Here is an 8,275-nt window from a genome sequence, read left to right as displayed (position 1 = left end):
ATTCTATGAGTCATGCAGTGGGTCCTTGATGGCTTATTAAACAAAGATAGCTCCTGGAGGGAGTTACCTGTGAGTGATGGGCAAGGCATTGATGGGCCATTAACAGAAGATATGGGCCCAGAGGGAGGGGGAAAGGGAAACACTGTCCCACCTGGTTTCAACTGCTCATGAGGATGGTGATAAAATACATACTTTGGAAACACAAAGAAGGAAGGAAGGAAGAAGGAAGGAAGCAACATGGAAGCAACAAGGAAGAAAGAAGGAAGCTGATATCCTTGGGGCTGATGGTCCTGGGGCTGATAGCCCTGGAAGCTGATAGTAGTCCTGGGGCTGATAGCTCTGGGGCTGCAGTCTCCTCCCCAGGGGTGCTAAGCTTGGTCCCTCTGGGATTGTATTCTTTTCTCCTCAGACCTAGGTGAGTCACTATCTTATCTCCATCAAGAATTGCGGTAAGACAGATAGAGATAATGCTAAAGGCAATCCTACCTCCAGTATATTGCAGCTGTGTTAACTACCACAGAGTGGGAACAGCCTTGCCCTCACAGCTGGGCATGATAAAAGAATGAGTTAGTTGGTAGTCAGTCAGTTGGAGTCTGCTGGTCGTGCTGAGAGGAGGAAGGGACAGGAAGTTGTGTGAGGGACAGACAGGGTTAGGTAGCTGTGCCAGGGATAGGAAGCAGCAAGTTGGAATTGCAGAAGGAAGAGAGAAGGAGAGAAAGCCAGAGCTGTGTGGAGCTGCCGATAGGATTGCTACATAGAAAAGGTATGAAAGACTTCTAGATAACATGGTGCTGATGCCTGAAGCCCCCTGAGGTTTTTATTGAGACACTCTGAGTGCAGTGGCCATCTTGACTACGACAAAGAATACTTCAGGGCCTTTGTCAGAAGGCCTATTCAGGACATGGTGGTCCTTTCTGCAGCTTTTGTAATACAGTTTTGCTTTAATAGGCAAAGGTCCTTCATGAAGATGTTTAAGCCTTAAATTACAACATTCAGTCTCCAACAGGACTACAGTAAAAAAACACCATTTCACATCTTCCTATATTTTTACTCACATCATCTAGGATTTTTAGCAAAACTTTTAAAACAATAATTTTTATATTGCTTAGTTTTTAACCGGAAGAAATGAAAGAATAATTATTTTCTTACTTTCACTGAACATGACATTCATTAAAACATTTCCTTATTTTCCCGTGCTAGAAAACGGATAGTTGCAAGGGCATGATTTCTCAGTGTGATATTGTGATAATTCATAGATGTAACAGGAAATTATTCTTTTATTTTGCCTTTCCTTGTCTTGTTGTTTCTCTGTTAACTAGTGGCTTCTCTCTTTTCAGCAAATATTCTAGAAATTAAGGGCTAATAAGAGGACTCAATGAGCTTCAAACAGAAAATATTGAAATTGCTCAGATTTTTTTCTGAATTCATTCTTACTTTTTGTCAGCAGCCTTAGCAGCATGAATTAAAACTAGATTAAAATTTACAGAGTAGTTGGATAGCTAATGTCACAAAGTATTTTTCTTAATAGGTTACTCATAGCTTTGTATAAAAGCAGCAAAGTGTAAATTTTGAAATATATTATGTTGGCTTGTAGTGAGTTTAGTACATGGTAGCTGTATGCTAGCAAGACAGTTTTAGAACCACTGGCAAATTCCTTTTCATACTTTAATAAAATGTTCTGACTTCTTTTTAAAATTCTTTGACAAGACTTTCCATGTCTTATTTTGGTAAGTGTTTTGAGATTAAAATGTTTATGCCTTATTCATCAAGTACAGTAGTTTTTCAACAAACCAATCAACATTTTAAAAATATTTGTGTTGATGATTTACTATGATATAGGTCTGCTTGATGTACTTTAGGAAAAGCATGATGGAAATTTCAGAATTCAAAATTAAAATACCCAATAACTACCTATAATACTGTCTATAATTCTTCCAGATCTTTTTTCATATGTGGAAAAATGGATTCAGAAGGAGATCTATGCAAGTGACAGAACAAATTAATGGACTCACACGGTCCATTTTAAGTAGGTGGTCAATGAGTCAGTGGTTCCTATTGCCCACTGCAAAAATTACTTTTCCACCAGGTACTGCTCAGTTCTTCTGACTCCTGGTGACTATTGTCCAGACAGCTCATTTATCTTGGCATTGACTTCTCTTTTCCTTAAAAAAAGATTAGTCAAGCATGAAACATTTGCAATGTAATTGCATAATAATAACTGTCCAGCTATAGCTACTTATGAACATCTGAAAAAATTGTAAAGTTTGATTCAAATCTTGAAGGGCTTAAATCTTGAGGAACTCATTATCAAGACTGGTCACATAAGGAAAGAGAATCTCAAAAAGGTATGAAAGTATGAAAGCCTCCACCCTTGAGGTATTCATACCTTGATGGGGAAGGCATTGACCACCACTGACCACCCTTATTTAATTCTCTCTGAGCATGGGCTTTGACTAAATGGCCTTCAGAAGTCTTTCTAACCCAAACTGTTCTGTGATTCCATGTTAAGGTATCACTCACTGCTGAGTTTTTGCTGAATGCCATTAAAAGCTTTAAGCACAAGAATTGTTCTTAAACTATTTGTTTCATTTTCAGAGACTACCATGTATTTATAATTAAATGCTATGCCTTCTGTAAGCACATAGAATTGGGTTTTGATAGGAGAAAAGCAATGTTCCTACTTACACATATTTTTCAAAGGGATCCAAGCTAAATTATTCACCACGGCAAATTCTTTGCACAGCTGACTCAGTGTAAGATATCATTTTGTCTTCCAAAACTGATGGCAGATTTGTATTTGTGAAATATTTGAATTAAGTGAAGGAAATCGTGCTGTAAGTGTGGCAACAGTTTAATCAGTGAGTAATTTACTCATAATGTGTGTGAAGTATTTTTTATGGGCTCATTTATGATAACAGACATTCATGGCTCAATCAATGTAAGCAACAGATTTATGGTGTATTTAGTCACAACAGAATCCAATGTAAGTACTCTTATTTATTACTATTCACAGTTTAATTATCTCTTTTTTTCCCTTTATACCATTTACAGCATGCAACTAGAATCATATAAAGCACTTATCAAAACTTTTCAAACAGCATTTATTCACATCTGTCTCATCATATTTTTTACATTCAGATGTTGAACTTCAAAATACAATGCACTTATGTCATTTGCATAATTGCATGGATAAAAGTATGCTAATTTTTCCCATATATAAGAAACAATAAAGAAAAACCATTAATGTGGCAATTGATCATTCCTCTGAAATGTCTTTCTTTTTGTCAAAATATTGGGGTCTATTTTTCAGTTTATATATTTCTGATTTTCCCTCATAAGCTGGTAGTTTCCCTTCTGTTCCTTCTAATGCCAGGCCAAAGAATTAGCACTGGAAATTATGATCCTCCAACTATTAACAGATGCAAATGATCTAGAGACGCTTGGATACACAACTTTACATATTCTGGGATTCTCAGCCATTAAGGTGGGTAGCTCAAAATAGCATCTTAAAGATGCACAAGAAAAGCTATTGTCACCTAAAGTGATATATATCCTACAGTTAATTGTCTTTATTTGTTATTAAGCTACTTCTAACTGAATTCTTACTAGTGATAAAAGGATGATGATATTTTCTTACATTATTTACTTGAATTTTCTGTATTTTATTTCTGTATGATGCCTAAGAGATCTATACCATAATATATATATATAGGTTAAAGACTTCTTCACTAGCAGAGAGTTATCAGTTCATCTGTTGGATATAATCAGTTGATAGTCTGGATATAAAAGTATTACTTGTGATTTTAGACTACCAGATTATTCATAGCATCTGAAGGATCTGTAAAAGAATGGACAGTCTGACATTTTTCTCAAGCCCTGAAGAGTTCAGCTACAAAGATTAAGAAAGTATCTGTGGTGGAATATCAGGTGTTGCATGGCTATAAGCATGCGCAGAATTAAAAATCTTGCCATTATGATGGAATTCTGCATTTAAGCAATTAAAAAAAGACTAAATATACAAAATTTCCTAACTAATTTGATCTGAAAAGTAGGGAAAAGTTTCAAATTTCCTTTGTGATGTTTTTCAACATTGTATTTAAATGAACATTAAGTAGGGAATTGTGAGGTGTTTTTATTAGAGACTGTGTAGGAACCTTCAAATCTCCGCGGTTGGCCAGAAATATGAATGGTGATAGATCAAGAATAATAGTCTCTTCCCACTAAAACAGCAAACAAGCTTTTCCAGTATTTAATTTTTAATTTTATTAATTTTTTGCTTTTAAATTAAGAAATTTAAATATTAAATATTTATTAAAAATTTAAATATTAAAGCCTAGCAGTGGACAATTAATTAAAATTTTGCTTTATTTAAACTAGATAGACCTATGATTCATAATAAATTACCTGTAATATACAGGAACATCTTTCTGGGTTTTTTTCCCTAGTTCATATCACTGGTTAATTTCAGCAAGGCCTCCCCTCTCTAGATCTGCAACATTTCTTCATCCTTATTAAGCACTTTGGTTTCTACCCGTATGTCTCTGTTGAGTTTCTTTCTGCTTTCTTAAATAAAGAGAAAAAAAAAAAAAAGACTCCTGTTTATCTTCCTCAAAACCCAGAAATTGGGATGGTATTAGGTTAAGCATAGCTTGGGATGTATTCAAATTCTAAACTTTGCGGCAATCAATCATGTCAGTTTAGTTGTGACTGTGCCAGTTTGTTCATATTTTAACTATACAAATAAGATTAGTTTTCTATGGACTATTCCATAATACTGTGAATGTGTCACCTTGGCTATGTAAGTAAATTCTAATTCTTGAAGGTCAGTATGAGCAGAACTTTACATTTGATTTAAAATACTTTATTCTGTCTTTCTTTCTTTAACTCTCTACTCAAGTCTGCTGTTATTAAAACACAAGAGGGTTTCTGTGGGTTTGAGTAAAAATGTGAGACACCTAGGTTACATTAATTTTTATTCTGGAAGTGTCTTGAAGAGAATTATGAAACCACGAACATGATCTTGAGTAAGAGCATAAGTTTTGTAAGCAGTAAGACAGTTGAGAAGTTAGTTCCTGCAAGCCAGAAGGATATGTGAGAGTGCTTGTCTAAAACTGGAATATTTTATTATACAGATTAGCAGCAAAAAATTCCAGATTCAAAACCTGAATTTATTTCAGTTTTTGAATAGTTAAAGACATCACAGGAAACTGTATCCTCCTACATTTGTGCCAGCAGATATCATCTAACCAGTACTTCTTTATTCCTCCAGAGCTATCCTTAGTCATTTGATATATAGATTTAAACTGGATTTTTACTTTTTAAACCAGTTTTTGAGGAGGAAGTGATGTCTAAATGAGTTAGCTGGTCATTCTAATGAGATACCATAATATTCCAGAACACATGAATTCAAGAACTGTTAGTCTGCATATTAAATTGATGTCATAATGAATAAAGTACATTATTTTTTTGCTATCACCTAAATATTCTTTACATCCAAAGGATATTTTTTTTTTTAGTGAATATATTTAGAAAATCTGAGAAAAAAAAATGAATGATCTCCAACTTTATATTTGGATTCTTCAGTCAAGTACTTACATAAAAAGCAAAGCTTAACTTGCCTACACCAATGATGAATTATAATGTCATGTGAGCCTACTTTCAAAGTAATCTAAGTAAAATCTGTGCTTAAAAGTATCTTACTGCTTACAGGTCATCCAGGATCCTGGTTTCAAAGAAGCTCTAATTAACAAATGTATCAAACCTAACATCAGTAACTACTGTCAGAAGAGAAAGCCATTTGGATACTGCTGAGACAGTTTTTTAGTCACTTTTGAAGGCACAAATACCTTTTCTCCATGTTTTACTATGCTCAAGTACATAGTTTTTTTTCCTATTTCCATTGCTAATATTATATGCCTTTATTTGCAGTGTATTCAAAATACTGGTTTTAGTATATATTGAGATATCTGAAAATCTTTCCATTGATTTCAATTTATGTAGGCAGACATGCAGGTTTCCACTGAGGAAAGATGAAAAAGATGAGAATCTCTTGGTCATACAGTTAAAATAAAACCCTATTTGTCAATATTATTTGAATCACATGCATAACATAAACTTATTATTTTGCACTTTCCACATAAAGAGAGGGCATTTATTGGACAGTAATAACATTTGATTTGTATTAATGAATTCAGAGTCAGGAAGTCCAGTCCAAAACTTACCCTACGAGATAATAAAATTCCTGGTAAAAGTTTACAGTTTCTGGACGAGAAAAGGAAGGAAAAATGTTTTATGTATTTTTGAGACTAACAGTCAACAAAATAAACTAGATTTTTTCTGAAAAATTAAACTGTCCAGTATGTAAAAATATATATACATGTGCATGCCTATGTGTATGCGTATATGTTTGTGTGCATCTTGATGTTATGAAAGTTATGGGCAGCAATTTAAAAAGTGAAATCATATAACCTAGATTTAACTTTTACTGCTGATGGGACTTTCTTACAGGATTTCTTATTTTTTTCTGGAACCTGTGGTTAGTTTTCTGCATTATATTATATTATTCCACAATGAAGCAAATAAAAACAGTTTTCTAAAACTAAAAATATTTTTTTAAAAAAATCCAGTATAATAAGAAATAGTTCTTGGAATTTGAATTGAATTATATTGAATATAGAGGCTTTTCTAATTTTAATATATTTCATCTGTTCTTCATGTCTAGGCAAGAAATGGTGACTACTGTGTTAGGTGACAATCATAATACTGCAATCTTCATCCAGAAGTTCGGGAATTTACAACAACTACTCCTGCACAGTACTCAGAATCTCCACTTTGCCAAGGAAAACAACTTTTTGTTGTTGCCAGATGAACTATTTTTCTCAGCTGGTGGGAAGATAAAACGTTTATTCTGATAAACCCTGGGCCTATGGAACCTCACAATGCTCATTCTGCAAAACTATGTTAAACATCAACCAAGAAGAGGATGCAAAAATAATGAACCGGTCTAGTAATGTCAATTCACTTCCACATTTGGGAAGTAACACCGAGTTCATCAAGTTGTCAGGTAAAACTTTGGGGTTGACAATCAAGGATCACCTGAGGGGCATCCAGGAGAGGGGTTGCCTTCATCAGTTGGAGGAAAAATATGTTAATGATTTTGGGGAAATTATTATCACCTGTATGTGTTTTCCAGGAAAAACAGTGAATATGTACATAAAATACAGTACATAAACATGACCTTTTCTGTACTTGGTATGCACAACAGGCTTGAAAATATTCCCCGTGCATCCAGCACAGAATGAGAATGACTGCTTCTTAATGCTACACTGGTGTTAAGGAGTTTTATTTTACCTGTTTTGGTAACGTGTGACCCACATTCAAATATCTACGAGGTAAGAGGTTATTTGGGAGACACTTCACACTATGTTGCTCTTGTAAATATTTAATATTAGAATACTTACTGTTAATTTTGCTGTAGAAGTACAATAAAAAAAGGGTATTGGTGAGTTCAGTCAATAATGTCATTTTAACTTCTTAAATATGAAGTGTTACAAAACTTCTTAAAATCTTGCCCAGAAACATGTGATATAAGCAATTTTTTTTCTCTTTTGACATCGGGAAAACCCTGCTGTGAAATTCTTTTTTAAGTGTCTTGGCTCTGGCTAGAAGAGGGTTAATTTTTACAGCAGCTCGAAAACCACCGCATACCATTGCCTGGAGCAGGGAAAGGGAGTCCCTTCCAATCTACAGGAGGGTGGCATAAGGGGCGCCTTGGGTATTGTTGTTTGTGTGTGAATTATTTGCCTCTTGCACCCTGTGTCATTAGTTTTGTTGCTGTTACTGTTTGTTTTCTTATCTCGTTGCTCTTTACAGTAAATTGTTCTATCTCACCCTGTGATCTTTGTCTTTTGTGTCTCCGATTTCTCCTCTCCAGAGAGAGGGACAGAGGGAGAGGAGGGAGTGAGCAAGCAGCACATTGATTCAATGAGAGCACTGAATTGGACAATACCATTCCTAAGCCATAATATAGACTTCTGTTTTCCTCAATTAAGGGGCTAAGCTCAGTATACTGACAGGAGTTTTTAATTTACCTTGCAAAAAACAAGCAAAAAAAGCGATAAGAGTTTTTTGCTTCACAGCCTTATGACAAGCCCTTGAGAAGAAAATGGGGACTGTAAAAGGATTCTTTGTTGCTCATTTGGTGGTATTGCAGTGTTTTTTGAGGAGGGACACACATTACAGAATTTTAAAAAATACTTTTACTAAGATCTGCAGC

At 34.6% G+C, this 8,275-nt stretch overlaps 1 long non-coding RNA gene across 3 annotated transcripts; it reads left to right on the top strand.

Annotated features, from left to right (window-relative positions):
- Positions 1-227: 227 nt before the first annotated feature.
- Positions 228-7,889, top strand: LOC136290558 (uncharacterized). 3 transcript variants are annotated; one of them, XR_010721204.1, is made up of 4 exons: positions 602-763; positions 3,374-3,484; positions 5,710-5,873; positions 6,722-7,889. It is a non-coding gene; the product is annotated as an uncharacterized lncRNA (long non-coding RNA). The 3 variants fall into 3 exon arrangements; XR_010721205.1 differs by lacking the exons at positions 602-763; positions 5,710-5,873 and adding an exon at positions 228-415; XR_010721203.1 differs by lacking the exon at positions 5,710-5,873.
- Positions 7,890-8,275: the final 386 nt, after the last annotated feature.

The sequence above is a fragment of the Chamaea fasciata genome, unplaced genomic scaffold (assembly GCF_029207755.1).
Source record: "Chamaea fasciata isolate MVZ Bird 193981 ecotype frontalis unplaced genomic scaffold, bChaFas1.0.hap1 SCAF_6, whole genome shotgun sequence".
Taxonomy (NCBI): Eukaryota; Metazoa; Chordata; class Aves; order Passeriformes; family Sylviidae; genus Chamaea; species Chamaea fasciata.
The sequence above is the reverse complement of the archived record's forward strand: the minus strand, read 5'-3'. Positions and strand labels throughout refer to the sequence as shown.